The sequence below is a fragment of the Scleropages formosus genome, chromosome 7, assembly GCF_900964775.1.
Source record: "Scleropages formosus chromosome 7, fSclFor1.1, whole genome shotgun sequence".
Classification (NCBI taxonomy): domain Eukaryota; kingdom Metazoa; phylum Chordata; class Actinopteri; order Osteoglossiformes; family Osteoglossidae; genus Scleropages; species Scleropages formosus.
Genome location: NC_041812.1, coordinates 28,154,057 through 28,171,427, shown reverse-complemented (window position 1 = coordinate 28,171,427; position 17,371 = coordinate 28,154,057). Strand labels below are relative to the sequence as shown.

Genomic DNA, 17,371 nt, shown 5'->3' with positions numbered 1-17,371 from the left:
AAAGTCGGAAGCACAGCTTACATTACATTAACCGTAAAAGGACAGCAGTCCTCAAAGCACTTTGCATCTATTTAGGTGAGGATGATGGACCTCTTGTTCAGGAGTATGTGGTAAGTCAGTGTCACATGTACTGTTTTCTATTCAAGAAAATGTTTTATGATTTAATGTCACTTGCCCACTAATCATTACAAGCTGTTGTGTCAGCACCAATAACTTTGGTTCAAAACTCTTGAATAGGTAGAAAAAATAGCTTTCACAATGTTATAAAGAGAGGTGCTTCTGTTATTTAGCCTAGCTTCATTGATATAAGTGGGGTGGTCAGAATAATAGAAATGCATGTAAGTAAATCCAATATAATTTAACAGCACCACGAACTGCAGCCTCCAAAATTACGATACAGCTGAATTACCACCTCTTTGAAAGTTTGAATAAAAATTAAACATTATAACCATAACGAAAGTAGTATTTCATAACCATTGTATTAAACTGCATTGCTTTTAGCTAAATATACCGAAGAAACTGACAAATATATAAGGCTTTGATACACACATAATACTTGTTAGTAGGAGACATTCTTTATCGGTTTGGCTCTGCAAAAAAGACTTGATAGGAAGAGATATACGCAATATCACCAGACTTATCTTTAGGGGTTGATAGGTATGTGAGCAAGTGTATGTAATTAACATTAAAATAATTGCATGAATACATGCTTTCTTTTTTCTCCTGTTATATTTAAATCTACAGGACATTAATGGAGATGACATCCTAAGAGACCTGCAAAAATCTACAACGGGCATATATGTCGTCAACAAGGAGGGTGCAGAAACTGGACATTATGATGATACTGGCGTTTGTTGAAGGAGCTGTCATTCTGGAGAACACTGGATCTGTACCCTGAGCTTCTGCAATGATGCTTGGAGTCATCTATGCACTGAACATGGCTTACCCCAAACATCTGAAGTATTACTATGAATTTATTCAAACAGTGCTCTTTTGGATGGATAGTGAAAGGCTGTCCCCCAAAATCCTTGGTTTAAAGAACAAAATCAGTGCTTGACTGTAAGACTCTGTCAACCGCACCCTGTAAAGCTGCAGTGGTATTTATGTTTTTTTGCTGGGGGGGGGGGGGTGAGAGAGAACATGTACAATGATGTGAAATGCAGTTTCAGAAGATCTTGTAAACTGAAGAACAAACTGGGAAAAAAATGAATATTTAAAGGTGTCCTAGGGATTTTGAGGACTATTCATTAGAAATGAAAATTTGTGCTGTTTCTGTTGGTAGTGGTCAGGAATGGTGCTGTTACTTTTTGTTAATGGTACTGGTGCATTTTGTTTTAAGATCTTAAGCCAATCAAGGGTTGAGAAAGTGACTTGTATTACAGGCACTCTTGTTTCTGAGAACAAAACTTGTGTTAGGTCTGGTCATGGATCATGACTGACAAAAGCTTTCGGATTTGTCAGCGAGTAATTTATTTTTATGTTTCCATTGCCTAGTAGAATCTGAGCATCATATTTAGTTTTTCTCCGCTGTAAAAAATTCTTCTATTATTTTCTAAAGAAGCTTTTATGTAAGTCAGCTAAGGGTCTCAGTTAATGCAAGTGATACTTGTTGAAGAAATTATACTGTATGTCTTCTGCAGTCTTGGTTTATTAGACTTCACTCTGACAGATGTTTCTGAATTGCTTAATTCAAGTGCCACAAAGTCACAGTTGTAAAAATACACTGTTTCCTTTATTTCTCTGAATATTTAGTCTATTGAAAGTTAAGCTAATAATGGCTAGAAATGTTTAATTAAATGGAAAAATGGAAAAATCTAACAATTGATTTGAATTAGAAGAAACTGTACTTAAAATGGTTAAGCTAAAAATACAAATAAAATAGAATAGATCTTACTTAAAAACATTAAGTACAGTCAACTTAAAAATGTCTGGATTTAGACAAGTTTATTTCGTGCATCCGTTTGATATAATAAAATTGAGAAAATTCAACATATAATTTTTTTCAGCGTATTTACAGGACGGGGACGTGGTACTCAGCGGACTTGGCCGGGTTCAAAGCGTTCGAGTACCGATGCTCCACTGTAGTTGTCATGTACTCTACTGCGTATTATAAATATACTGCAATCTATACGTGTTTCAGTTGTTTTTAAAAATGTGAACATTTTTAAAAAAATCCATTTACAGCATGCCGGGGGTGTGGTGCCTCAGCGGGCTTGGCCGGGTCCGATGAGTACGAGTTTCAAAGCAGTCGAGTTCCAAAGCTGTCGGGGGCAGAGGCTCCACTGTAGTTGCCATGTAATGTCCTGAGTCTTATATATGTACTGCAAAGTATACACGGTTAAGTTCTTAAATAAAATGTGAATGTTTATTATAAAATCCAAGCACGCCGGGTGCGTGGTGCCTCAGCGGGCTTGGCCAGGTAGAATGAGTACGAGTTTCAAGGCGGTCGAGTGCAGAGGCTCCATTTAAGTTGCTATGTACTGTGCTGTGTATTATAAATGTACTGCAAAGCATACACGTTTAAGTTCTTGGAAAAAATGTAAACGTTTATAAAGAAATCCATTCACAGTGCGCCGGGGGCGTGGTGCCTCAGTGGGCTTGGACAGGTCGGATGAGTACGAGTTTCAAGCCGGTCGAGTTTCAAAGCGGTCGAGTGCAGAGGCTCCATTTAAGTTGCTATGTACTGTGCTGTGTATTATAAATGTACTGTAAAGCATACACGTTTAAGTTCTTAAATAAAATGTGAACGTTTATTATAAAATCCGAGCACGCCGGGTGCGTGGTGCCTCAGCGGGCTTGGCCAGGTCGGATGAGTACGAGATTCAAGGCGGTCGAGTTTCAAAGCGTCGAGTGCAGAGGCTCCATTTAAGTTGCTATGTACTGTGCTGTGTATTATAAATGTACTGCAAAGCATACACGTTTAAGTTCTTGGAAAAAATGTAAACGTTTATAAAGAAATCCATTCACAGTGCGCCGGGGGCGTGGTGCCTCAGCGGGCTTGGACAGGTCGGATGAGTACGAGTTTCAAGCCGGTCGAGTTTCAAAGCGGTCGAGTGCAGAGGCTCCATTTAAGTTGCTATGTACTGTGCTGTGTATTATAAATGTACTGTAAAGCATACACGTTTAAGTTCTTAAATAAAATGTGAACGTTTATTATAAAATCCGAGCACGCCGGGTGCGTGGTGCCTCAGCGGGCTTGGCCAGGTCGGATGAGTACGAGATTCAAGGCGGTCGAGTTTCAAAGCGTCGAGTGCAGAGGCTCCATTTAAGTTGCTATGTACTGTGCTGTGTATTATAAATGTACTGCAAAGCATACAGGTTTAAGATCATAAATAAAATGTGAACTTTTATTAAGAAATCCAAGCACGCCGGGTGTGTGGTGCCTCAGCGGGCTTGGCCAGGTCCGATGAGTACGAGTTTCAAAGCGGTCGAGTTTCAAAGCGGTCGAGTGCAGAGGCTCCATTTAAGTTGCTATGTACTGTGCTGTGTATTATAAATGTACTACAAAGCATACACGTTTAAGATGATAAATAAAATGTGAACTTTTATTAAGAAATCCAAGCACGCCGGGTGTGTGGTGCCTCAGCGGGCTTGGCCAGGTCCGATGAGTACGAGTTTCAAAGCGGTCGAGTTTCAAAGCGGTCGAGTGCAGAGGCTCCATTTAAGTTGCTATGTACTGTGCTGTGTATTATAAATGTACTACAAAGCATACACGTTTAAGATGATAAATAAAATGTGAACGTTCATTATAAAATCCAAGCACGCCGGGTGCGTGGTGCCTCAGCGGGCTTGGCCAGGTCGGATGAGTACGAGATTCAAGGCGGTCGAGTTTCAAAGCGTCGAGTGCAGAGGCTCCATTTAAGTTGCTATGTACTGTGCTGTGTATTATAAATGTACTGCAAAGCATACACGTTTAAGTTCTTGGAAAAAATGTAAACGTTTATAAAGAAATCCATTCACAGTGCGCCGGGGGCGTGGTGCCTCAGCGGGCTTGGACAGGTCGGATGAGTACGAGTTTCAAGCCGGTCGAGTTTCAAAGCGGTCGAGTGCAGAGGCTCCATTTAAGTTGCTATGTACTGTGCTGTGTATTATAAATGTACTGTAAAGCATACACGTTTAAGTTCTTAAATAAATGTGAACGTTTATTATAAAATCCGAGCACGCCGGGTGCGTGGTGCCTCAGCGGGCTTGGCCAGGTCGGATGAGTACGAGATTCAAGGCGGTCGAGTTTCAAAGCGTCGAGTGCAGAGGCTCCATTTAAGTTGCTATGTACTGTGCTGTGTATTATAAATGTACTGCAAAGCATACAGGTTTAAGATCATAAATAAAATGTGAACTTTTATTAAGAAATCCAAGCACGCCGGGTGTGTGGTGCCTCAGCGGGCTTGGCCAGGTCCGATGAGTACGAGTTTCAAAGCGGTCGAGTTTCAAAGCGGTCGAGTGCAGAGGCTCCATTTAAGTTGCTATGTACTGTGCTGTGTATTATAAATGTACTACAAAGCATACACGTTTAAGATGATAAATAAAATGTGAACTTTTATTAAGAAATCCAAGCACGCCGGGTGTGTGGTGCCTCAGCGGGCTTGGCCAGGTCCGATGAGTACGAGTTTCAAAGCGGTCGAGTTTCAAAGCGGTCGAGTGCAGAGGCTCCATTTAAGTTGCTATGTACTGTGCTGTGTATTATAAATGTACTACAAAGCATACACGTTTAAGATGATAAATAAATGTGAACGTTCATTATAAAATCCAAGCACGCCGGGTGCGTGGTGCCTCAGTGGGCGTGGCCTGGTCCGATGAGTTCGAGTTTCAAGGCGGCTGAGTTTCAAAGAGGTCGAGTGCAGAGACTCCTTTAAGTTGCTACGTACTGTGCTGTGTATTATAATGTACTGCAAAGTATACACGTTTAAGATCATAAATAAAATGTGAACTTTTATTAAGAAATCCATTCACAGTGCGCCGGGTGCGTGGTGCCTCAGCGGGCTTGGCCAGATCCGATGAGTACGAGTATCTAACCGGTCGAGTTTCAAAGCGGTCGAGTGCAGAGGCTCCATTTATGTTGCTATGTACTGTGCTGTGTGTTATAAATGTACTGCAAAGCATACACGTTTAAGATCATAATAAAATGTGAACTTTTTTTAAGAAATCCAAGCACGCCGGGTGCGTGGTGCCTCAGCGGGTTGGCCAGGTCCGATGAGTACGAGATTCAAGCCGGTCGAGTTTCAAAGCGATCGAGTTTCAAAGCAGGCGAGTGCAGACGCTCCATTTTAGTTGCTACGTGCTGTGCGGTGTATTATAAATGTACTGCAAAGTATACACGTTTAAGTTCTTAAATAAAATGTGAACGTTTATTATAAAATCCGAGCACGCCGGGTGCGTGGTGCCTCAGCGGGCTTGGCCAGGTCGGATGAGTACGAGATTCAAGGCGGTCGAGTTTCAAAGCGTCGAGTGCAGAGGCTCCATTTAAGTTGCTATGTACTGTGCTGTGTATTATAAATGTACTGCAAAGCATACACGTTTAAGTTCTTGGAAAAAATGTAAACGTTTATAAAGAAATCCATTCACAGTGCGCCGGGGGCGTGGTGCCTCAGCGGGCTTGGACAGGTCGGATGAGTACGAGTTTCAAGCCGGTCGAGTTTCAAAGCGGTCGAGTGCAGAGGCTCCATTTAAGTTGCTATGTACTGTGCTGTGTATTATAAATGTACTGTAAAGCATACACGTTTAAGTTCTTAAATAAAATGTGAACGTTTATTATAAAATCCGAGCACGCCGGGTGCGTGGTGCCTCAGCGGGCTTGGACAGGTCGGATGAGTACGAGATTCAAGGCGGTCGAGTTTCAAAGCGTCGAGTGCAGAGGCTCCATTTAAGTTGCTATGTACTGTGCTGTGTATTATAAATGTACTGCAAAGCATACAGGTTTAAGATCATAAATAAAATGTGAACTTTTATTAAGAAATCCAAGCACGCCGGGTGTGTGGTGCCTCAGCGGGCTTGGCCAGGTCCGATGAGTACGAGTTTCAAAGCGGTCGAGTTTCAAAGCGGTCGAGTGCAGAGGCTCCATTTAAGTTGCTATGTACTGTGCTGTGTATTATAAATGTACTACAAAGCATACACGTTTAAGATGATAAATAAATGTGAACGTTCATTATAAAATCCAAGCACGCCGGGTGCGTGGTGCCTCAGTGGGCGTGGCCTGGTCCGATGAGTTCGAGTTTCAAGGCGGCTGAGTTTCAAAGAGGTCGAGTGCAGATGCTCCATTTAAGTTGCTATGTACTGTGCTGTGTATTATAAATGTACTACAAAGCATACACGTTTAAGATGATAAATAAAATGTGAACGTTCATTATAAAATCCAAGCACGCCGGGTGCGTGGTGCCTCAGTGGGCGTGGCCTGGTCCGATGAGTTCGAGTTTCAAGGCGGCTGAGTTTCAAAGAGGTCGAGTGCAGAGACTCCTTTTAAGTTGCTACGTACTGTGCTGTGTATTATAAATGTACTGCAAAGTATACACGTTTAAGATCATAAATAAAATGTGAACTTTTATTAAGAAATCCATTCACAGTGCGCCGGGTGCGTGGTGCCTCAGCGGGCTTGGCCAGATCCGATGAGTACGAGTATCTAACCGGTCGAGTTTCAAAGCGGTCGAGTGCAGAGGCTCCATTTATGTTGCTATGTACTGTGCTGTGTGTTATAAATGTACTGCAAAGCATACACGTTTAAGATCATAAATAAAATGTGAACTTTTTTAAGAAATCCAAGCACGCCGGGTGCGTGGTGCCTCAGCGGGTTGGCCAGGTCCGATGAGTACGAGATTCAAGCCGGTCGAGTTTCAAAGCGATCGAGTTTCAAAGCAGGCGAGTGCAGACGCTCCATTTTAGTTGCTACGTGCTGTGCGGTGTATTATAAATGTACTGCAAAGTATACACGTTTAAGTTCTTAAATAAAATGTGAACGTTTATTATAAAATCCGAGCACGCCGGGTGCGTGGTGCCTCAGCGGGCTTGGCCAGGTCGGATGAGTACGAGATTCAAGGCGGTCGAGTTTCAAAGCGTCGAGTGCAGAGGCTCCATTTAAGTTGCTATGTACTGTGCTGTGTATTATAAATGTACTGCAAAGCATACACGTTTAAGTTCTTGGAAAAAATGTAAACGTTTATAAAGAAATCCATTCACAGTGCGCCGGGGGCGTGGTGCCTCAGCGGGCTTGGACAGGTCGGATGAGTACGAGTTTCAAGCCGGTCGAGTTTCAAAGCGGTCGAGTGCAGAGGCTCCATTTAAGTTGCTATGTACTGTGCTGTGTATTATAAATGTACTGTAAAGCATACACGTTTAAGTTCTTAAATAAAATGTGAACGTTATTATAAATTCCGAGCGCGCCGGGTGCGTGGTGCCTCAGCGGGCTTGGCCAGGTCGGATGAGTACGAGATTCAAGGCGGTCGAGTTTCAAAGCGTCGAGTGCAGAGGCTCCATTTAAGTTGCTATGTACTGTGCTGTGTATTATAAATGTACTGCAAAGCATACAGGTTTAAGATCATAAATAAAATGTGAACTTTTATTAAGAAATCCAAGCACGCCGGGTGTGTGGTGCCTCAGCGGGCTTGGCCAGGTCCGATGAGTACGAGTTTCAAAGCGGTCGAGTTTCAAAGCGGTCGAGTGCAGAGGCTCCATTTAAGTTGCTATGTACTGTGCTGTGTATTATAAATGTACTACAAAGCATACACGTTTAAGATGATAAATAAAATGTGAACGTTCATTATAAAATCCAAGCACGCCGGGTGCGTGGTGCCTCAGTGGGCGTGGCCTGGTCCGATGAGTTCGAGTTTCAAGGCGGCTGAGTTTCAAAGAGGTCGAGTGCAGATGCTCCATTTAAGTTGCTGTGTACTGTGCTGTGTATTATAAATGTACTGCAAAGTATACACGTTTAAGTTCTTGGAAAACATGTAAACGTTTATTAAGAAATCCAAGCACGCCGGGTGCGTGGTGCCTCAGCGGGCGTGGCCTGGTCCGATGAGTACGAGTCTCAAGGCGGTCGAGTTTCAAAGAGGTCGAGTGCAGAGACTCCTTTTAAGTTGCTACGTACTGTGCTGTGTATTATAAATGTACTGCAAAGTATACACGTTTAAGATCATAAATAAAATGTGAACTTTTATTAAGAAATCCATTCACAGTGCGCCGGGTGCGTGGTGCCTCAGCGGGCTTGGCCAGATCCGATGAGTACGAGTATCTAACCGGTCGAGTTTCAAAGCGGTCGAGTGCAGAGGCTCCATTTATGTTGCTATGTACTGTGCTGTGTGTTATAAATGTACTGCAAAGCATACACGTTTAAGATCATAAATAAAATGTGAACTTTTTTTAAGAAATCCAAGCACGCCGGGTGCGTGGTGCCTCAGCGGGTTGGCCAGGTCCGATGAGTACGAGATTCAAGCCGGTCGAGTTTCAAAGCGATCGAGTTTCAAAGCAGGCGAGTGCAGACGCTCCATTTTAGTTGCTACGTGCTGTGCGGTGTATTATAAATGTACTGCAAAGTATACACGTTTAAGTTCTTAAATAAAATGTGAACTTTTATTAAGAAATCCAAGCACGCCGGGTGTTTGGTGACTCAGCGGGCTTGGCCAGGTCGGATGAATACGAGTTTCAAGGCGGTCGAGTTTCAAAGCGCTCGAGTGCAGAGGCTCCATTTAAGTTGCTATGTACTGTGCTGTGTATTATAAATGTACTGCAAAGTATACACTTTTAAGTTCTTGGAAAACATGTAAACGTTTATTAAGAAATCCATTCACAGTGCGCGGGGGGCGTGGTGCCTCAGCGGGCGTGGCCAGGTCGGATGAGTACGAGTTTCAAGGCGGTCGAGTTTCAAAGCGCTCGAGTGCAGAGGCTCCATTTAAGTTGCTATGTACTGTGCTGTGTATTATAAATGTACTGTAAAGCATACACGTTTAAGTTCTTAAATAAAATGTGAACGTTTATTATAAAATCCGAGCACGCCGGGTGTGTGGTGCCTCAGCGGGCTTGGCCAGGTCGGATGAGTACGAGATTCAAGGCGGTCGAGTTTCAAAGCGTCGAGTGCAGAGGCTCCATTTAAGTTGCTATGTACTGTGCTGTGTATTATAAATGTACTGCAAAGCATACAGGTTTAAGATCATAAATAAAATGTGAACTTTTATTAAGAAATCCAAGCACGCCGGGTGTGTGGTGCCTCAGCGGGCTTGGCCAGGTCCGATGAGTACGAGTTTCAAAGCGGTCGAGTTTCAAAGCGGTCGAGTGCAGAGGCTCCATTTAAGTTGCTATGTACTGTGTGGTGTATTATAAATGTACTGCAAAGCATACAAGTTTAAGATCATAAATAAAATGTGAACTTTTATTAAGAAATCCAAGCACGCCGGGTGTGTGGTGCCTCAGCGGGCTTGGCTAGGTCTGATGAGTACGAGTTTCAAGGCGGTTGAGGTTCAAAGCGGTCGAGTGCAGAGGCTCGATTTAAGTTGCTATGTAAAAGCACTAGACCGCTTTGAAACTCGACCGCCTTGAAAGTCGTACTCATCCGACATGGCCAAGCCCGCTGAGGCACCACGCACCCGGCGTCCTTCGATTTCTTAATAAAAGTTCTCATTTTATTTAAGATCTTAAACGTGTAGACTTTGCAGTACATATACATAATACACAGCACAGTACATAGCAAATAGGATTCGCCGTAATTTAGCCACGTTTCTTAACCGAAGGAAGCACGACTTAGTCACAGCGCTTACGCGAGATTCAAGTGACAGCTTCCCGAATCTTCGACACAATCCGCAACGCCTGAAGCCAACGCCATTTGTCGTAAAGATCGGCGTGATTATGTCGGGAGTTTTGGCATCACCACCCACCACAAGCACCTACCTCTGTTTCACTGGCATTTGGAGGTGTAGAAGTTCTTACTCAGCCATAGTTTTACGCCGGTAAAACGATTAGCTAAAGACACCACGTGTGACGGATCATCGGCTTCAAACGATGCCTAGAGCTGCGTGCCATCGGCACACGGATGGAAATGCACATTGCGTTTGCGAATAATGCCACCCAGTGGAAACATGTAGCGTGAGAACAGCAGTGGCCCCAACACAGAGCCCTGTGGCACACCACACTGGACCGTAGCTGCGATGGAGGCGGTGCAGCCATCAGGTTCTGGCGCAAATGCTTCGCGGTTAGCTAAACGCGAGGCAAACCACTTCAGAGCGGCACCTCTCGGCCCAAGCAGGTTTTCAGGTCTACTCGGTAGGATGCGATGGTCCCTGCGGTATCAAACGCGGCACTCGAGCCCAGCAACAGAAGAATGAAGATCTGACCGGCATCGGAAGAGATGCGAATGGCATCGGCAACACGCGTGAGTGCCGTGACCAGCGTGGAAACCAGACTGAAATCTTTCAAGTTTCTTATGACGCTCAAGATGTTTTGCAATTTGGGAAGCTACGACCTTTCCAGACTTTCGGATGAGAACGGTCGATCGGTGACGGGTCCACAATGACATGGCTTGCTACGGTCCAGGTCGTTGTTACGATCCGCTCCTTCGGCGTAGGGGTCTAATAACGGCGATTTTAAAGCTTTCGGAACACGGCCATTTAGCAACGGCGCATTAACGATATTAACGATGGGGCCCGCGAGCACGGAGACCGCGGCTTCCCGCAACTTACTGGGGACTCTGGGTCTAAAGGACAGGTCGCACCTTCCACAGAGCGAACGAGCACGGCTGATTTCCTCTACAGTTTTCACGTCGACGCTACCGAGATGGGGCGGACAAACTAATATCATCATCCCCGGGAGAGCTTATGCCGGCTGAGACCCAACTAGAGGGCACTGTGGATGCGTGGCTGTCCTCGAATTCCTTACCGAAAAAACAACGCAGACTCATCATCCGTAACGGCTGCAGAAATGCACTCGTCATCATCTTTGTGTTTACCGCTTAAGCGAGCGATGGCATTGGACAGGAAGCGAGAGGTCCTCCTGATTTTCATCGATCAGCTTTGCGCGGCACTCGGATCCGGCGCGGAAAGAAAAAAGTGCTTTTTTTTCCATTTATCTCTTTTTTTTTGTTTTTTTTTTTTTGTTTTTTTTTTTTTTTCGACAGTCGGACCAGGCTACGTAATAAACGTTTAGTTCAGTTGAGCGCCATTTACGCTCGAGTTTACGACATTCCAACTTCATCGCACGAGCTGATTCGCCGAACCGCGGTGAGTTTCCTACAGTTCGGGCAAGTTTAGCTTTCGGTGGAGCTGCAGAGCCTCGGGCGAATCTCACCACCGGATTATAATCAAAAGCCATTTAATCGATATCTATGCCCATTCCAGCATCGGAGCTTCCGACGTAATCAACCGCTTCAGCGGTAGTATTTTCATCGGTATGCCGCCCGATTTCGGTCTTGCTGTGGTCGGGCGGCACCGGCACGTACGGCTCAAAGGTTAACAGGAGACGATCGGAGATAGTCCCGTTTAAAGGAGTAACGCCAACACGACGGGCATCTACGGCGCGGGTCATGGCGAGATCGAGCGTATGGTTACGGGAACGAGCAGGACCGTTAACAACTTGAGTAAAACCGACGGAGTTTAAGAGAGACTTGAAACTATTAGCGAGAGAACCCGATGACACGCCTAAACGAGCACCGAAATCACCCATCAAGACAGCTCTGCCATGAGGCGTGACTGAATGGGTTATCAAGTTACGGGATTCCTCGAGGAAAGAGGAGTACGGTCCGGGTGGGCGGTAGAAAAGGAGCGTGGCTGTGCTGGGCTCTGACTTGAAATCTAGCTTCAGACGAGGTAAAATTATCACGATTTCTCGGTGCTCTTTGTCATCTGTCATTGCGAAGTGCGCCAGCTCCCCCTCCGCGACGTACAGAGCGAGATTTGTGGAAATAGCCAACCGTGTCTGTCCGGAGCGGCTTCTATCAGCAGAATCGTATCGGACCCGCCGAGCCCGCTTCCGGTGAGCAAGAACAGGTGAGATTTCCAAGTTAACACTGCCGTTTACTCGCACAGCTCCACTTGTTAGTGAGCGCATGTTTAGCGGGCAGCCTTTCACGTTACAGTTTTGCCGCGGTGACGACTTGAGAACGTCTGCTTTAACGCATTCCAGGTTTCCGGCGCCAGCGCTCCCGTCACCGAGTCTAGTTACACGCCGTGGCCTTATAACGGCCTGTATGTTTTGGCTGCACTTAACGCTTTCAGCCGAGGTTCTGAGGCCCTCAGTGGGCAAGGTACAAGAAACCCCATCACGCGAGAAACGACCACTGGCACCAGAAGGAGTAACAGACCCATCGATAGGCGGATGGCGGGCTCAAGCGGGTTGGACTGCGGCTGGGGTGCCTTCGAGGTAGTCGTGGCCGAGTGGTTAAGGCGATGGGCTAGAAATCCATTGGGTTCTCCCCGCGCAGGTTCGAGTCCTGCCGACTACGCTCCGCGAGCGGCGGGCCCTCCGTCCACGGGTGCTTTTACTTACTTAATACGAAAAAGAGCACGAGTAGCCGGGCGACGCGCGACCCTCCGTTACGGAGGGCAGGCTTCCAGCTGGAGTTGGCGGCGCACGGCTGTAACCTTGGCGTGCGGGAGACCGAGGTTGCTGCGCTGCTTGAGTCGGGGGTTCCGGTATTTGCGTGCGCTCTGGCGCGCGGGAGTCCTGGTGACGCTCAGCGTCGGCACGGTGCTTCCCGGGGAGCCTCGGCGCACCGCGTCGTCGAGGGAGAGGTGAAACGACCCAGGCCGGTGACGGAGCAGGCGAAAGCCCCCGCGCTGGGCGGGTTGCAGCCAAGGCGACGCAGCCTTCGGCTTCTTGCCGCAAAGCGCTGCGGCGGAGCAAACCCCACGTTCCCACGCAAGCGTGCTCACCATAAGTGTACGCGGTACCAGAGCTCGTCGGGCCAAAGGCCAGCGATCGACTCTGCAGTCGTTTCATCTGGCTTGAGGCCACGCGTTCTGGAAGACTCGGGTGAGTAACGGCTGGTGGTAATGGCATTTCTTGTCATCAGCCTGAGGTGCTAAAGAGCCGCGTTGTCTCCATGCGTAGTAAGGCCAGAGGGACACGTCACAGTCTAATCGTGTCTGCTCCTTTACCCAGACTCTTCATGGGGGGGCGGGGCATAGTGTGCAGTAGACTGGCGTCCTTTAGCAGGCGGCTGGAGACATGGCGCCGCTCTAATCGCGTGTCGTTTCTTAATAGCTGGGACGACTTCCGGGAAAGGCCCGGGTTCCTCGCGCGCGACGGTGTACACCTCAACCGGACGGCTTCGTTTGTTCTGTCCCAAAGCTTAGCCTGCAAGCTGCAGGGCTGACTCAGCCGTGGGTCATCTCCTTTAGCAGCTGTGTCTATCGATGGGTCTGTTACTCCTTCTGGTGCCAGTGGTCGTTTCTCGCGTGATGGGGTTTCTTGTACCTTGCCCACTGAGGGCCTCAGAACCTCGGCTGAAAGCGTTAAGTGCAGCCAAAACATACAGGCCGTTATAAGGCCACGGCGTGTAACTAGACTCGGTGACGGGAGCGCTGGCGCCGGAAACCTGGAATGGGTTAAAGCAGACGTTCTCAAGTCGTCACCGCGGCAAAACTGTAACGTGAAAGGCTGCCCGCTAAACATGCGCTCACTAACAAGTGGAGCTGTGCGAGTAAACGGCAGTGTTAACTTGGAAATCTCACCTGTTCTTGCTCACCGGAAGCGGGCTCGGCGGGTCCGATACGATTCTGCTGATAGAAGCCGCTCCGGACAGACACGGTTGGCTATTTCCACAAATCTCGCTCTGTACGTCGCGGAGGGGGAGCTGGCGCACTTCGCAATGACAGATGACAAAGAGCACCGAGAAATCGTGATAATTTTACCTCGTCTGAAGCTAGATTTCAAGTCAGAGCCCAGCACAGCCACGCTCCTTTTCTACCGCCCACCCGGACCGTACTCCTCTTTCCTCGAGGAATCCCGTAACTTGATAACCCATTCAGTCACGCCTCATGGCAGAGCTGTCTTGATGGGTGATTTCGGTGCTCGTTTAGGCGTGTCATCGGGTTCTCTCGCTAATAGTTTCAAGTCTCTCTTAAACTCCGTCGGTTTTACTCAAGTTGTTAACGGTCCTGCTCGTTCCCGTAACCATACGCTCGATCTCGCCATGACCCGCGCCGTAGATGCCCGTCGTGTTGGCGTTACTCCTTTAAACGGGACTATCTCCGATCGTCTCCTGTTAACCTTTGAGCCGTACGTGCCGGTGCCGCCCGACCACAGCAAGACCGAAATCGGGCGGCATACCGATGAAAATACTACCGCTGAAGCGGTTGATTACGTCGGAAGCTCCGATGCTGGAATGGGCATAGATATCGATTAAATGGCTTTTGATTATAATCCGGTGGTGAGATTCGCCCGAGGCTCTGCAGCTCCACCGAAAGCTAAACTTGCCCGAACTGTAGGAAACTCACCGCGGTTCGGCGAATCAGCTCGTGCGATGAAGTTGGAATGTCGTAAACTCGAGCGTAAATGGCGCTCAACTGAACTAAACGTTTATTACGTAGCCTGGTCCGACTGTCGGAAAAAAAAAAAAAACAAAAAAAAAAAACAAAAAAAAAGAGATAAATGGGAAAAAAAAAGCACTTTTTTCTTTCCGCGCCGGATCCGAGTGCCGCGCAAAGCTGATCGATGAAAATCAGGAGGACCTCTCGCTTCCTGTCCAATGCCATCGCTCGCTTAAGCGGTAAACACAAAGATGATGACGAGTGCATTTCTGCAGCCGTTACGGATGATGAGTCTGCGTTGTTTTTTCGGTAAGGAATTCGAGGACAGCCACGCATCCACAGTGCCCTCTAGTTGGGTCTCAGCCGGCATAAGCTCTCCCGGGGATGATGATATTAGTTTGTCCGCCCCATCTCGGTAGCGTCGACGTGAAAACTGTAGAGGAAATCAGCCGTGCTCGTTCGCTCTGTGGAAGGTGCGACCTGTCCTTTAGACCCAGAGTCCCCAGTAAGTTGCGGGAAGCCGCGGTCTCCGTGCTCGCGGGCCCCATCGTTAATATCGTTAATGCGCCGTTGCTAAATGGCCGTGTTCCGAAAGCTTTTAAAATCGCCGTTATTAGACCCCTACGCCGAAGGAGCGGATCGTAACAACGACCTGGACCGTAGCAAGCCATGTCATTGTGGACCCGTCACCGATCGACCGTTCTCATCCGAAAGTCTGGAAAAGGTCGTAGCTTCCCAAATTGCAAAACATCTTGAGCGTCATAAGAAACTTGAAAGATTTCAGTCTGGTTTCCACGCTGGTCACGGCACTCACGCGTGTTGCCGATGCCATTCGCATCTCTTCCGATGCCGGTCAGATCTTCATTCTTCTGTTGCTGGGCTCGAGTGCCGCGTTTGATACCGCAGGGACCATCGCATCCTACCGAGTAGACCTGAAAACCTGCTTGGGCCGAGAGGTGCCGCTCTGAAGTGGTTTGCCTCGCGTTTAGCTAACCGCGAAGCATTTGCGCCAGAACCTGATGGCTGCACCGCCTCCATCGCAGCTACGGTCCAGTGTGGTGTGCCACAGGGCTCTGTGTTGGGGCCACCGCTGTTCTCACGCTACATGTTTCCACTGGGTGGCATTATTCGCAAACGCATTGTGCATTTCCATCCGTGTGCCGATGGCACGCAGCTCTAGGCATCGTTTGAAGCCGATGATCCGTCACACGTGGTGTCTTTAGCTAATCGTTTTACCGGCGTAAAACTATGGCTGAGTAAGAACTTCTACACCTCCAAATGCCAGTGAAACAGAGGTAGGTGCTTGTGGTGGGTGGTGATGCCAAAACTCCCGACATAATCACGCCGATCTTTACGACAAATGGCGTTGGCTTCAGGCGTTGCGGATTGTGTCGAGGATTCGGGAAGCTGTCACTTGAATCTCGCGTAAGCGCTGTGACTAAGTCGTGCTTCCTTCGGTTAAGAAACGTGGCTAAATTACGGCGATTCCTATGCGGACGGGATGCTGAGACACCGGTTCGTGCTTCTGCTTCAAGCAGGCTGGACTGGCGTGACGCCTTATTGTCGGGCTGTCCGTACGGTGCTGTATCCAGGCTACAGTTGGTCCAAAATGCTGCTGCAAGAGTGCTATCGCTAGAACCGGGAAGTACGGCCACATAACACCGGTACTTAAATCGTCGCACTGGCTCCCGGTCGCATTTAGAGAAAATCACAAAATCCCACTTTTGACCCACAAGGCGATACGTGGCATTGCTCCTGCACACCCCTGTGAGATCACTGATTCTTACATCCCAGGATGACACCTTTCTTCGTTGGATGGAGGTTACCTGAAAGCGCCCGTGATCAACAAGACCTCGCTAGGAGTAAGGAAACGGGCAGCTGCAGCGCACCACACCGCTGCTGGCTTAACGGCGAACGCTGCAGGGGAGAGCTCGCGAGCTCCCCGTCGGGGAAATCGAACTCCCGGTCTCCCGCGTGACAGGCGGGATACTCGCCACTATACTAACGGGGAGGCCGCTGCCACTGCCCACTGCCGCTGCCGCCGCTGCTGCTGGGGTGGGGCTCTTCTCTTTCTCGGTGCCACCCGAAAGCACGCCGTGGCAGCGCGTCAGCCTCCCCAAGCTGCGTGACGAGGGCTGCTTCTGCGGGTCAGGGTGGCCGAGCGGGCTAAGGCGCTGCGTTAAGGTCGCAGTCTCCGCTGGAGGCGTGGGTTCGAATCCCACTCCTGACAGGTCTTCGGCCGGCTCTCCGTGGCGCGGTTGGCGGGCTCAAGCGGGTTGGACCGCGGCCGGGGTGCCTTCGAGGTAGTCGTGGCCGAGTGGTTAAGGCGATGGGCTCGAAATCCATTGGGTTCTCCCAGCGCAGGTTCGAGTCCTGCCGACTACGCTCCGCGAGCGGCGGGCCCTCCGTCCACGGGTGCTTTTACTTACTTAATACGAAAAAGTGCACGAGTAGCCGGGCGACGCGCGACCCTCCGTTACGGAGGGCAGGCTTCCAGCTGGAGTTGGCAGCGCACGGCTGTAACCTTGGCGTGCGGGAGACCGAGGTTGCTGCGCTGCTTGAGTCGGGGGTTCCGGTATTTGCGTGCGCTCTGGCGCGCGGGAGTCCTGGTGACGCTCAGCGTCGGCACGGTGCTTCCCGGGTTCCTCGCGCGCGACGGTGTACACCTCAACCGGACGGCTTCGTTTGTTCTGTCCCAAAGCTTAGCCTGCAAGCTGCAGGGCTGACTCAGCCGTGGGTCATCTCCTTTAGCAGCTGTGTCTATCGATGGGTCTGTTACTCCTTCTGGTGCCAGTGGTCGTTTCTCGCGTGATGGGGTTTCTTGTACCTTGCCCACTGAGGGCCTCAGAACCTCGGCTGAAAGCGTTAAGTGCAGCCAAAACATACAGGCCGTTATAAGGCCACGGCGTGTACTAGACTCGGTGACGGGG

General features: G+C 48.5%; 3 non-coding genes across 3 annotated transcripts; all 3 read left to right on the top strand.

The window, feature by feature from the left end:
• The first annotated feature begins 12,330 nt into the window (after window positions 1–12,330).
• Window positions 12,331–12,412, top strand: trnas-aga (transfer RNA serine (anticodon AGA)). The gene has a single exon. It is a non-coding gene; the product is annotated as a tRNA-Ser (tRNA).
• Window positions 12,413–16,588: 4,176 nt separating this feature from the next.
• Window positions 16,589–16,671, top strand: trnal-aag (transfer RNA leucine (anticodon AAG)). The gene has a single exon. It is a non-coding gene; the product is annotated as a tRNA-Leu (tRNA).
• Window positions 16,672–16,744: 73 nt separating this feature from the next.
• trnas-cga (transfer RNA serine (anticodon CGA)) lies at window positions 16,745–16,826 on the top strand. The gene has a single exon. It is a non-coding gene; the product is annotated as a tRNA-Ser (tRNA).
• The last annotated feature ends 545 nt before the right edge of the window (window positions 16,827–17,371 follow it).